The sequence below is a fragment of the Crocodylus porosus genome, unplaced genomic scaffold, assembly GCF_001723895.1.
Source record: "Crocodylus porosus isolate Cpor-Errol unplaced genomic scaffold, CroPor_comp1, whole genome shotgun sequence".
NCBI classification, from domain to species: domain Eukaryota; kingdom Metazoa; phylum Chordata; order Crocodylia; family Crocodylidae; genus Crocodylus; species Crocodylus porosus.
In genome coordinates, this window is record NW_017728906.1 from 162,996,821 (window position 1) to 163,010,717 (window position 13,897).

Consider the following 13,897-nt stretch of genomic DNA (forward strand, 5'->3'; position numbering starts at 1 on the left):
TGGTGTGTACAAATGCCCTCATGCTACAATGCATTTATGGTGATCTAACTACAAAGCAGGGTAGCATGTATAACTGTTCTTCTTGTGTCAGGATGGGGAAGTAGAAACTCTTTAAAAATCTCAGAATTATTAAAAACAAGATACATGTGGCGAATCTTAAAGCTGTTTTCTTTTTCATAATGTATCCTGGCAAAACATGCAATGTACAGATACATTTTTTTTTCCTATTGACCAAGATTATGAGTCTCCACTGCCTTGGCTCTCGTGAAAAATATGTATATACCCTTTATATACCATATTATCTACCCTAGTTCAATTTTAGAAAAAAACAGCTTTTTCCCTGAATAGAAGCTGATAACTACAGATAAGGGCCATGAACAGATATTATCCTTAGACAATCCAACAAGAGAATCAAATAACCAATGAAAAGACCCAAAGGGTCAAATGTTCAAAACATACTAAAGCAAAACTGTCCTGAAAAAATTCTGACTTGGCATTTTTATTTGCATGCCCACATGTACTGCAGGTAAACAAGTCAAAACAATAACAGGCAAAGTGATAAGTCTACCTTTCATTAAATCTGAATTCAATATCTATGGTTCTTTTGGAGGGGAAAAGGAAGACTTAGAATCAAAATAAATGCGATACATCTAAAATTAATTAAGATGCTAACATATTAGAATTCTTCACTGGTAGCTTTACACCCACATTTGGTATGTAAGTGACTATACAGAGTACAAGGAAATGAAAAATCAGAAACTGCATTTACAGCATAAACCCTGGGTACAGTGATTCAGGGTCTGTTAGACTGCTACTCATTAAGGTCAGCTGATGCTTTGTTTACAGCTCCAGCCCAATTTTTCTTCTGTTGCTAGTCACACTCTTCTTTACTGTTAATCCGATAGACTGTGATGTCAGCCAAACACCTGATCTTTCCTGAAGATTTCTTAAGGGAAGAGTGTCCAATTTCACATGCTTTTCATTCCCACTTCCAGATAAACATCTTTACCAAAGGTTAATAAGAAGCAACAGAATAGGTATTGTTATGTAAAAATATTTTAACTCAAATTACAGAGTGGCATGCTTGGCTGCTTGCTAGCCAGGAAATGGAGCTTAGCAACAACAAATCATGCTGGTATTACACAATAATACCTGTCCTGTCCTGCAGCATCATACCTAAATGCAAAGGGCAAAATATTTTTTTCTAATTCTCTATACGTTTGTATTCTTACATGTTTGAAAGTACTTTGTACCAGCAGATAACTCAGAAAGGCAGCAAAGATTTATTTTCCTTTTTGTGCATATTATTTAATTTTATAGCCCTTTTAACAAGGGACTATCTCCCCTTGCTAATACAGAGGCTTTGTGAGAATCCTCTGGGTGTTAGATGTTGGAAAGTTAGAAGAGCACCATGCTCTCTCACAACTGCTGTTTTTTAAAACTCCTTGTTGAAACCAACAGGACCTGTCATATGGCAGAGTTAAGCCTGCACATTTAGGGATTTAATTCCTTCTCATGGTCTCCCTTATTCGTTAACCTAGAAAACAAACTTCTTGCTACAACCTGCTTCTGAGCTTGGCAAGATCTAGGGTTATTTTCTGCTAATTAAGAACCAGATTAAGAAAGGTGTGGGAATATATCTGCAAATCGTAACTATTCTTGGGTAAATTTTCCCTTCCCCAACAGTGGTAGAAGATAGCCAAGAGGAAAAGTACAGTTCCACAAAAAAGGCACTGGGATAGGAATCTGAGACAACTTAGCAAATAGGAGAGCTCCCATCTCAAGTGGCATACCAAGCTCTATGGCAAGTCCTAGAAGCCAATACCCTGTTACACAGGGAGAAATTTAGAGAACAGGCATTCTGGAAGAAACCTTGCAGCACAGCTTTCATTTCATTTTTATCTGGGCTGAAAAGGTCTAAATTCTTTTCTCCCACTTCCCATGCCACAACCTACTTCTCTTCCTTCCAAATCACTGGGAAAGGGAAAAGTGGTTATTTACCTTGATATAACTGTTGTACTTCAAGATGTGGGCCCATACGCTCCCCACACCCCCTTGTGCACAAACTCAGATTATTTCGGAAGAGCAGGGTGCTTACACTTGCATATCTTTGTGACCTCCATGACCAAGGATACTGGGGAACAAGGCAGCCGCAACCCCTTTTTGTCTCCTTCACCATAAAGAATCCCAAATGCAAAGGACTTTGACCCATGATAACACAGATCACTATGACCAGATTCTGAAAGCCATCAAATGTCATGTATAGGGGCAAACGAGGGTTAGAAGGGTGAGGCATCGCCCTACCTCCAGCTCTATTCTGGTGCCCTCTTCCCCTTAGGTAGCATCCAGAGCACATGGCCCAGTTGCCTACCTGCTGATTCCTGATAGAACTGCTAGAAAGTCTGGATTGCTTCAGAATACGAAATTCAGGGTAGCCAGAATTGAGGTTGACAGTAGAGAGAGCAGGTGCTGAGACACACAAACAGAAACCTGTTCCATTTAGCTTTGTAAACCAGTCTAGTGAGGAGCTTTCTCCTCCTATTTTGCAATAAGATAGGTTTGGATCTCAGACAATCAGTTCCTCTTCAAGAGTGCCATATAAGCAACATCCAGGTGAAGGAGGGTAGGGAAGGCCTGATCTCCACTTTGCTTATATGGAGTGTAGCTTCTTGTGCAGAACATTCCTTGAATCTCGGGATAAGCTTCCCATCCATGAGTGGAGGCATCTGTCACCAAGACAGAGAAAGGAACTCCATGCATGCCTGAAGTGGTATGATCCACCGATTTAATTTTATGGGTCATTCCTGTTTCTCTTGGATAGATATACTGATCCCAGCCACCCTTGCAAAGGTCAAAGGTAAACTCTCACATAGTTAGGGTTAACATACGTCCGAGTTTTCCTGGACATGTCCTCTTTTTGGTTCCTCCTATTTCCATCTGGGCAGTTTTTTAAAGTATCAGCAAATGTCGTGGATTTTGCACTGTCTCTCCTTTCCCAGTACTTCCCAGCTTGCCCCAGCAAGGAGCCATTTGGGGTTGGGGGGAGTGGAGGAGAGGGAGTTTCTGAGTGGAGCTGCCACTACTGCTTGTACCTGTGAAGCTTCTGTCCGGCAGAACTGCTCACCATCGAGGCTTCCACCCAAGTCCAGGTTTGGCACTATGGGGACTGTAGCCTGCAGATTCCTTCCAGTGATGGCAAGGTTGGGGGGTACCTGCAGTGTGAGTAGTGACTCCTGGTGGTGTCTCTCAGGGAACAGGGAAGAGATGCACCTCCATCTTCAGTGGTTCGTCTGGAGAACAAATGTGCAGCTCTAGCAGCACAGAGGGAGGAGCACGTTCCATTGGTGGAGGAAGACAGGCCAGGACTCACCAAGGCGAGCAGGATCGAGATGACCACCACCAAGAAGCAGCAACGGGTAGTGGTGGTTGGAGACTCCCTTTTGCAGGGGATGGAGGGAGCCATCTGCCCACCTGACCTGTTGTCTCAGGAGTCTGCTGCTTGCCCAGAGCCTGGATCCAAGATGTCACAGAGGGATGACGGAGGCTCATCTGACCCTCTGACTACTACCCCATGCTGCTCATCCATGTGGGCCCCAAAGATACTGCCAGGGGAGACTCTGAGCATATCAAAAGTGACTACAGGGCTTTGGGTGCCAGGATGAGGGGGCCAGGGGCTCAGGTTGTGTTTTCATTGATCCTTCTGGTCAAGGAAAAGGGACCCGGAAGGAGCAGATGCATCCTGCAGAAAAACACCTGGCTGCACAAATGGTGTTGCCAGTAGGTATTTGTCTTCTTTGCCCATGGGATGTTGTCCCAAGAAGAAGGATTGCTGGGAAGAGATAGGATCCACCTGACGAAGAGAGGGAAGAGCATCTTTGTAAACAGGTTCACTGATCTAGTGACAAGAACTTTAAACTAGGTTTGCTGGGGGGTGGAGACCAAAGCCCTAAGGTAAATTGGGAAGCAGGAGACCTGGAAGAAGAGCAAGCAGGAGGGGGCAACAGGAGAGGCGCTCTCATACTTCCTGAGAAATCAGGACAATCACCTAGTTACCTCAGGTGCCTGTACCCAAATGCACACACATGGAAAATGAGCAGAAAGAACTGGAAGTCCTTGCACAGTCATGACACTATCATGTGACTGGAAAAACAGAGACTTGGTGGGATAGCTTGAATAACTGGAGCACTTTCATGGATGGGTACAAACTGTTCAGGAAGGACAGGCAGAGGAGGAGAGGAGAAGTTGCATATTATATAAAAGAGCCATAAGATTGCTCAGAGCTCCAGTATGGAACTGGAGCTAGGCCTGTTGAGAGTATCTGAGGTAAGATTAGAGGGGAGAGCAATAAAAGTGATGTCATAGTGGGGGGTCTCCTATAGACCACCAGACCAGCAGGAAGAGGTGGATGAGGCTTTCTTCAAACAGCTAGTGGAAGTTTCCCAGTCACAGGCCCTGGTTCTCATGGGGGACTTCAATCACCCTGACATCTGGTGGGAGGGTAATACAGCAGTGCACAGGCAATCCAGGAAGGTTTTGGAAATTACTGGGGACAATTTCCTGGTGCAAGTGCTGGAGCGGCCAACTAGGGGCCGTGCTCCTCTTGACCTGCTGGTCACAAATGGAAGAATTGGTGGGGAATGTAGTAGTGGATGGCAACTTGGGCAGCAGTGACCACAAGATGATTGAGTTCAGGATCCTAAGGAAAGGAAGGATTTTGAGCAGCACAGTAAGAACCCTGGACTTCAGAAAAGCAGACTTCAACTCACTCATGGAATTCATGGGCAGGATCCCCTGGAAAGCCAGACTGAGAGGGAAAGGAGTCAAGGCCAGATGGCTGTAATTTAAGGAAGCCTTACTGAGCATGCAGGACCAAACCATCCCAATGAGCAAGAAAACTAGCAAGTATGGCAGAAGACCAGCTTGGCTTAGCAGGGAACTCTTCAGTAAACTAAATCACTAAAAGGCAGCTAATAAGTGGAAACTTGAAGAAATAAGTAGGGAAGAATATAAGAGCATTGCTCAGGCATTCAGGGATGAAATCAGCAAGGCCAAAGAGCAATTGGAGTTGCAGCTAGTGAGGGACATGAAGGGTAACAAGAAGGGGTTCTACAAGTATGTTGGTAGCAAAAGGAGGATCAGGGAAAGTGTGGGTCCCTTACTGAAAGGGGGAGGAAACCTTGTGACAGAGAATGCAGAAAAGGTCTTTTTTTGCCTCAGTCTTCACAGGTAAGGGAAGCTCCTAAACTACTGCACTGGGCAGCAGTTTGGGGAGGAGGTGAGCAGCCCTCAGTGATGAAAGAACAGGTTTGGGACTACTTACAAAAGCTGGATGTGTATAAGTCTATAGTGCCAGATGCACCCAGAGGTGCTGAGGGAGTTGGCTGATGTGACTGCAGAGCCATAAGACATCATCTTTGAATACTAATGGTGATTAGGAGAGGTCTGGGATGATTGGAAAAGGGCAAACAGAGTGCTCATATTTAAGAAAGGGAAAAAGGAGGGTCCAGGGAACTACAGATCATTCAGCTTCACCCTGTCTAGTTGGCAGTCGATATTAAGTGGAGTCCCTCAGGGGTCAGTCTTGGGGACTGCTGTGTTCAATGTCTTCATCAACAACAAGATGGCATAGAGCGCACCCTCAGTAAGTTTGCAGAGGACACCAAGCTGGTCGGAGTAGTAGATACATTGAAGGGTAAGGGCTAAGATTCAGAGTGATCTAAGCAAATTAGAGAATTGGGACAAAAGTAATCTCATGAGATTCAACAATGACAAGTGGGAAGCCCTGCACTTAGAACAGAACAATCCGATGCACCAGTGCAGGCTGGGAGCTGATTGGCTCGGCAGCAGCTCTGCAGAAAGGACCTGGAGGTTACAGTAAGCTGAATATGAGTCAGTAGTATGCCCTTGTTGTCAAGAACGGCTAACAGCATACTGGGCTTTATTGGTAGGTGTACTGCCAGTAAGTCAAGGGAAGTAATTATTCCCCTTTATTCAGCACTGGTGAGGCCACATCTGGAGTACTGTGTTCATTTTTGGAACACCCACTACAAAAAAAGATGTGGACAAATTGGAGGGAGTCCAGCAGAGGGTGACAAAAATGATGAGGGGGCTGTGGGACATGACTTATGAGACAAGACTGGGGGAACTGGGCTTATTTAGTCTAGAGAAGAGGAGACAAAGAGAAGACTTAATAGCAATCTTCAACTAGCTGATGCAGGGTTCAAAACAGGATGAAGATATGCTATTTTCAGTGGTGGCAGATTTCATAGCTTTCATAGACATTAGGACTGGAAGGGACCTTGGAAGATCGAGTCCAGGGCCCTGCCCAAGGGGCAGGAAGTCAGCAGGGATCGTAGGATCCCAGCAAGATAAATATCCAAATGTCTCTTGAAGGCGTTCAAGGTAGGTACTTGAACCACCTCCGGCGGCAGTCTATTCCAAACCTTGGGGGCTCAGACAGCAAAGAAGTTCTTCCTTATGTCCAGCCGGAAACGGTCATGGAGGAGTTTGTGACCATTCGACCTTGTCATCCCCTGGGGCACTTTGGTGAACAGACATTCCCCCAGATCGTGGTGAGCATCTATTATAAACTTATATGTGGCCATCAGATCACCCCTGAAATGCTTTTCCAGGCTGAAGAGTGCCATAGGTCTCAGCCTCTCATCATACGGTCTGTTTTCCTGACCACTGATCATGCACGTGGCTCTCCTCTGCACCTTCTCCAGCTTCTCCACATCCTTTTTGAACTGTGGAGCCCAAAACTGGATGCAGTACTCCAGCTGTGGCCTCACCAAGGCCGAGTACAATGGGAGAATGACGTCCTGGGATTTGCTAGAGAAGCATCTATGGATGCAAGCCAGTGTTTTACTCGCTTTACTAGCTGCAGCATCACATTGATGGCTCACGTTCATCTTGTGGTCAATCATGACCCCCAAGTCCCTTTCATCGATAGTGCTAGCCAGTGTAGTACTGCTAAGCCTATAAGCATGCTGAAGGTTTTTCCTCCCAAGGTGGAGAACCTTGCATTTTTCAGTGTTAAACACCATCAGGTTCTCATCTGCCCACTTCCTGAGCCTGTCAAGGTCAGCCTGGATTTCCATCCTGTCCTCAGGTGTGGATGATTTACCCCAAAGCTTAGTGTCATCAGTGAACATGGCCAGTCCGCTTCTGATGCCAATGTCCACATAATTTATGAAGATGTTGAATAATATAGGCCCAAGGACAGAGCCTTGAGGGACCCCACTGGTCATAGCGCACCATGACGATTGCCTTCCATCAACCACCAACGTCTGGGTCCGACCACAGAGCCAATTCCCCAGCAAGCAGATGGTTGTGAAGCCAAGGCCTCAGCTGACCAGTTTTGCTAATAGGTGATCATGGCTTTTTTAAAGTCAAGATATATGACATCAATCTCTTCCCACTTGTCCAGGTGATAGGTCTCCTTGTCATAAAAGGAAATAAGATTGGTCAAGCAAGACATACCCGCAACACCTGTGCTGGCTATTCCTCAGAATTTTCCCATCGGCCAGTCTGTTGAGAATGGTCTCTTTGATAATCTTTTCTAGGATCTTCCCCTGGATAGAGGTCAGGCTGATGGGCCTGTAGTCTGCCGGATCCACTCTCCTCCCTTTCTTGAAGATAGGCACCACATTGGCCTTCTTCCAATCTTCAGGCACTTCACTGGAACACCAGGAGTTCTTAAAGATGCCAGGGGCTGGGCTATGATGCTTGTCAGCTCCTTGAGTATCCTGGGGTATAAGCTGTAAGAGCCAGCTTACTTGAAGGTACCCAACCTCTCAAGGTGTTCCTTCACAAGGTCAGCATTGATGGAGGGTAAGGAATCTCCCACATCCAGGCTTTCCCTTCCCATAATTGGCAGGGGCGTCCCTTGGAACTGGTGAAAAACCTATGCCAAGTACCCATTTAGCAAGTTGGCTTTTTCCTGGGCGTCAGTTGTCAGTTGTCCCATCTGGTTTAGCAGGGATCCAATGTTGCCCTTGCTTTTTCTCCAGCTCCCCGCATATCTAAAAAAGGACTTTTTATTATCCTTGATACTTGTAGCCAGTTGGAGTTCAGTTGCAGCCTTGGCTTTCCTGGTTTGTTCTCTGCAGGTTTGGACCAGTGCAGAATATTCCTCCTTGGTGGTGGATCCAGTCCTCCATCCTTTGTAGGTCTTTCTTTTTAGACGCAGGAGGTCCGCTAGTTCCCTGCAGAGCCAAAGGGGCTGCTGCACCCTTTTGCTGCCTTTCCTCTGAGATGGGATAGACTTTGCTTGCACATCCAGGATTGCTCCCTTGAGGAGCAACCGCTCTTCCTGAACTTCCCTCCCCTTTGGGTCATGGTCCCTTAGGGCGTCATTGACAAGTTTCCTGAGCTTGTCAAAGTTAGCATTCCTGAAGTCGAGGACTTCTGTATTGCTGACTGACTTGCCAGATTTACGGCTGATGGCGAAGGTAATCAGCTCATGGTCACTGTCACCCAGCTTCCCTTTGATCGTTAGGTTGCTGATAAAGTCGTCCAACGTTGCCAGTACCAGGTTGAGCAGCATTTTACCTCTCGTCAGCCCATAGACTTCTTGAGTCAGACTGAACTCATCCACACACGTAAGAAAGCAAGGGCAACATTGGACCCCTGCTAACCTGCATGGGCAGCAGGGCTGGGGGAGGCAGGGTGCTGCGGGTCGGGAGTGAAGGGCACCAGCAGGGTTGGGGTGGGGGCTGCAGGTTGGAAGTGAGGAGCACTGCCAGTGTCAGGGGTGGGAAGGGGCACCGGCAGGGCTGGAGGGGCCTGTAGCTTGGAAGTGAGGCATACTAGGGGAGCGGGGAACTGTTGGTGGGGTCTGTGGGGCATGGGTAGAGCCAGGGAGCTGCACATTGAGAGTTAAGGTTATCAGCAGGGATGGGGGGGCTGCGGGTTGAGTGTGAGGGGTACCAGTATGATCTGGGGGGTGGGGTACTATGAATCAGGAGTTAGGGGCAGCAGCAGGGCTGGGAAGGCTGTGCCATGGGAGTGAGGGGCAGGGTATATCACTGCCCCTCCCACAATCATATACCCCTCCCCCCTCAACAGGTTTCCTCTTTTTTGAAACTGGAAATATGGTAACCTTAGGCATAGTATGAGACAGATGCATACTGCCATGCAGCCCACAAATTTGAGATATGACCTTAGTGACTAGCTAAATATGCACATTGTAACAGGCTTCTCATTTCTGGAGCCTCTCTGGACGTGCGGCTCTGACCTCCTGCAATGGGCCCACCGCCAGCCTATTCTCTCCTGCCACGTCTTGAACTTGTTCATAATTAAGGAATGATGTAACCTAGTGGGAAGCTGCCCATTTTTATACACCCCGATGCCAGCGGGCACTATCTGCAGCTCCATTCCTCCCCTATGCCGCAGCCCAAGCCTCGCAATTGTTGCTGACGTAATCTTCCTCCAGAACATGATATCGGGTCCCAGCCCTTCGCTTGCCTTTTTGGGCTCCTCAGTGCCCTCTCACTCTCGGGGCCCCTTACTGCCCCCCCACTGTCAGGCTCTTCACCACCCCCTCGCCAGGGCTCTTCACTGCCCCCTACCTCCGGGGCTCTTTATCGCCCCACAGTTCCGGGCTGGGCCAACGCGCCCCCTCAACGAACATCAAAAGAAAGAACTGTGCCTTCTCCGGCACCACTCACTGTGCCCGCTGGGCAACAGGAACCCCCACACTGTTGGGCCGCTCCCGTGAGGCCTCCTCACACCCCTACAGCCTCACCTGGTCCTCCGGTATAACAATAACCAAAACATAAGCCAAACGGCTGATAACTAAATCATGAGACAAACGGCTGTGGCAAAACAACAAGGAGCCTCCTGGCTCATAACAGAAACTGCATGCCATGCTGGCTCTTAGTTCCTACCTCCCATAGGATTCTCTCTTCCCCGCATCATTGCAGTCGGTCAGAGCGCTCAGGCTGCGGCCCTCGACCCGGTCTGCTCAGCTCTCCTGCAGAGCTCCTGCTCCTGCGGTTGCCAGAAGGGGACTGCCCTCCTGGCCTTCTGCCTGGGCTTAAGAAGGACCAAACCCTGCCCCTTCCTGGCTCTAGGCTTCCCTGATTACTAAGGCAACCCGCACCTGCACAGTCTTGGGGACGGGCAGTTACGCTTCCCCCTTCCCGCCACCAGAGGTCTCTTCTGAGCCAATTCCACCCTCAGTCACAGAGCACCTGAGAGCCCTGTGACACACCTTCCCCATTTAAGTCCTGACTCACCGAGTCGATCTTCGCTTGGACTCCTCTCGGGATCTGTCCTCTGGCACCCAACGACCCGGACACCAGAGGCAGAGGTTTTCGGCGCCTCCTACGCACCTTTTCCCCAAGGGCGCACTATGTGGGATTTTCTTGGGGAGCCACCCGCCACAGGTACTCCCCCCCCACACTAGCCAACCTTGGTAGGGTGCCCCTTGGGTCTATATGGCCCTTAACTTAGTGTGGCCGGTACGTCAGCCACCATGTCACCGTTGTGTGGTGGCGGTTTGTCTCTTGGTGTCCCCCTTCTTTCCTTCCTAGCCCAGGGTTCTCTGGATTTCCCAGGCTTTTCTTCTTCTTCGTATTGCCTCGAGAAGAAGTCAGTATTTGCATTCAGGACCCCCGAATGGTGCTTTATCTCAAAACAATACTGTTGCAGACTCAGGGCCCATCTCATCAGCCTGGCATTGTCTGCCTTCATATTTCGTAACCATCGTAACGATGCATGGTCCGTAATCAATGTGAACCGACGTCCTAATAGATAATATCGGAATGTTTTGATAGCCCATTTAATTGCCAAGCATTCCTTTTCTATTGTGGCATAATTCCGCTCAGGCGGGTCTAACTTCCTACTTATGTAGGCTATGGGTCGTTCTTCCTCATCCACTTTCTGTAACAATACCGCCCCAATAGTCCCTTTTGAGGCATCGGTCTGTACTTGGAAGGGCTTATCAAAATCTGGTGTATACAAAAGGGGTTGCAAGTACAATGCATTCGTCACTGCTCGGAAGGCGCCTTCTGCAGCTGGTGTCCATTTCACCTTGGTCGGAGCCCCTGCTTTCGTCAAGTCAGTCAGAGGCTCTCTTACCTCTGCAAAATAAGGTACGAACCTCCTATAATAACTGGCCAACCCTAAAAAGGCCCTTACTTGCCTTTTAGTATGAGGAGCCTGATACTTCTGTAAGGCCGCCACCTTACTTATTCTGTTCTGTCCAGCTTGAGGTGTAGATCACAATATCATCAATGTAGGCTGCCGTGTAGCCCCCATGTGGTGCCAAAACCCTGTCCATCAGGTGTTGGAATGTCGCCGCAGCTCCATGTAACCCGAACGGCATATGGCAGAATTGGAAAAGGCCCCAGGGAGTGGCAAATGCAGTCTTCTCTTGATCCTTGGGGGCCACCGGGATCTGCCTTTTGTCAGGTCCAGGGTAGAAATGTAGCGAGCTTGCCCGATGCTTTCTATCAGCTCATCTATTCTTGGCATAGGATAGGCGTCGAACTTGGCTACCGCGTTCACTTTCCGAAAATCGATGCAGAGGCGAATCTTCCCATCGGGCTTGGATACTGCCACGAAAGGGCTCTGCTAGTCACTATGGGATTCGCATATGATGCCCTTCTCCAGCATCATTGCGATCTCTGCTTTTATTTCTCTCTGTAGGTGTTGGGGAATCCGTCGCCAGTGCTCCTGGATTACCTGGCCGGAGGAGTTCGGATTTGATGTATCACACTCCGAGCTTCCCCAGGTGTCTCCTGGAACACATCCCTGTACTCTGCGATTAGCTCGGCCGCTTGCCTTCTCTGATCTGCCAACAGCTGCTGGGCCAGTTCTACCTCCCCTGGGCAGCCGTCTACTGTCAAGGAGGGCCCAGGGGAAACCGCAAGGTACATGCCTTCCCGGGCCTCCCACTTCTTTAGCATGTTAACGTGGTATACTTGTTTCTTCTTCTGTTTATCCAGCTGGTAGACCTCGTAGTCTACGGGCCCCACTTGGTGGGTCACCTCGTAGGGTCCTTGCCACTTCGCATGCAGCTTACTTTTGCGGTCAGGCAACAGCACCAACATGCAATCCCCTACCTTGAATTTCCTTGTCCGAGCACCCTGGTTATAACATCTCGCCTGGCGTTGTTGTGCTTCCTTAAGGTTTTCTAGAACTACGCTCCGGGCTGCTTTTAGACGTTCCCACAGATGTATTACGTGTTGTAGTAGGTTCTGGTCCTTACTCTGCTGACTCTCCCAACTTTCCTTAATCAAGTCCAGGATCCCCCTGGGTTGGCAGCTGTATAATAATTCGAAAGGCAAAAACCCAGTCGAGGCTTGCGGCCCCTCCCTGACTGCAAACAGCACTGGCGGTATCATTTTATCCCAGTCCTGGGGCCTCTCAACTACGCACTTTTTCAACATCTGCTTCAACGTCTGGTTAAAACACTCTACGAACCCATCGGTTTGAGGATGATACACTGCCGTCTTTAGATGCTTAATCCCCAAGGTTCTGCTCACTCCCTCAAACACTCGCGATGTGAAATTCGACCCTTGATCTGTTAGCAGCTCTTTAGGGAGCCCGACCCGGGAAAATATCTTCACAAGCTCGCTTGCCACTTTTGGGGCAGATACAGTCCGCATTGCCACCGCTTCGGGATATCTCGTGGCATAATCCAACAATACCAATATATATTGGTTCCCTGCGCTACTCCGGGGAAGTGGCCCCACGATATCGAGGCCCACCCTTTCAAAGGGGACTTCCACTAAAGGAATTGGGACCAAAGGGGCCTTTGGGGGGAGTCTGGGGTTCATTTTTTGACACGCCGGATATGAGGCACAATAGCTCGCCACTTCTTTCAATAGTCCCGGCCAATAAAACCTTGCCCGAATGCGGGCTTCAGTTTTGTCCGGGCCCAAATGTCCCCCCATCGGGAGCTCATGGGCTACCCTCAACACCGCCCGCCGATAGCACCGGGGCACCAGCAACTGTGCAACTTCCTCTCCTTCCGACCTCCCCAGCTCCACTCGGTACAGGAGGTCGTTTCTGATCTCAAACCTCGGTGTTGTGTTCATCTGGTCCGGCCATATTATCTCCCCATTTCGTTGGGCCAGATGCTCTCGTAATGTGGGTTGGAAATCTGGTTCTCAACTTTGTTCCAACTGGAAACGTTCATTTTTCCATAAGTGTGTGAGGTCCATCCCTGGCTCATCTCCTTCTTCATGAGAGTCTCGTTCGGTCATGCCCTTAAGTACTTCCACCTTCTCCTTTGGCTTCGCCTTGCTTATCTCTTGCAGCAATTCAGGCTGCACACTGGATATGGCAACTGCCCGGTGAGTCCGACCGACATCTGACGGGTCTTCTTGCCCACTTGTAGGGTGACCCTTACCCTGTCAACTTCAACATGGTCTCCACACCAACACTGCACCTTCACTCGGTCAACTACGCCCCTCCCTTTCATTAGTGCCAGATTCCCCTGCAGCATGGTCTTTGATGAGCCTGAATCCAACATAGCCCGTACCGTTTTTCCGTTGACCGTCACGTCCATCATTGGTGCGGGAAGCACGTTTCCTGCTGCATCCCCGACGAGAGTCCTGCAGCCACACATCCCCAGGCAGTTCGTTGATCGCAGGGGCCCGCCTCTGTTCGGGTTCGCCGACCATGCCGTTTGCCAAGGCAGATCCTCGTCTTGCCATTGTGGTTCTGGGTCTGGCACTGGTCTCTGTTCACGTCGCACTGTCTGAATAAACCCAAGGGTTCGGTTCTTCATACGAACAACCAGTTTCTTAAAGTGCAAACAGCCGTATGTAAAGTTCCCGGCCAATGCACCCCTGTAACAGGAGTCTCATTTCCGGAGCCTCTCTGGACATGCGGCTCCAACCTCCTACAATGGGCCCACCGCCCGCCTATTCTCGCCTGCCAC

General features: G+C 49.0%; 1 protein-coding gene across 6 annotated transcripts in view; it reads right to left on the minus strand.

The window, feature by feature from the left end:
• FRY (FRY microtubule binding protein) overlaps positions 1-13,897 on the minus strand; it is a 379,103-nt gene that overhangs the window by 320,575 nt on the left and 44,631 nt on the right. The window lies entirely within an intron of this gene.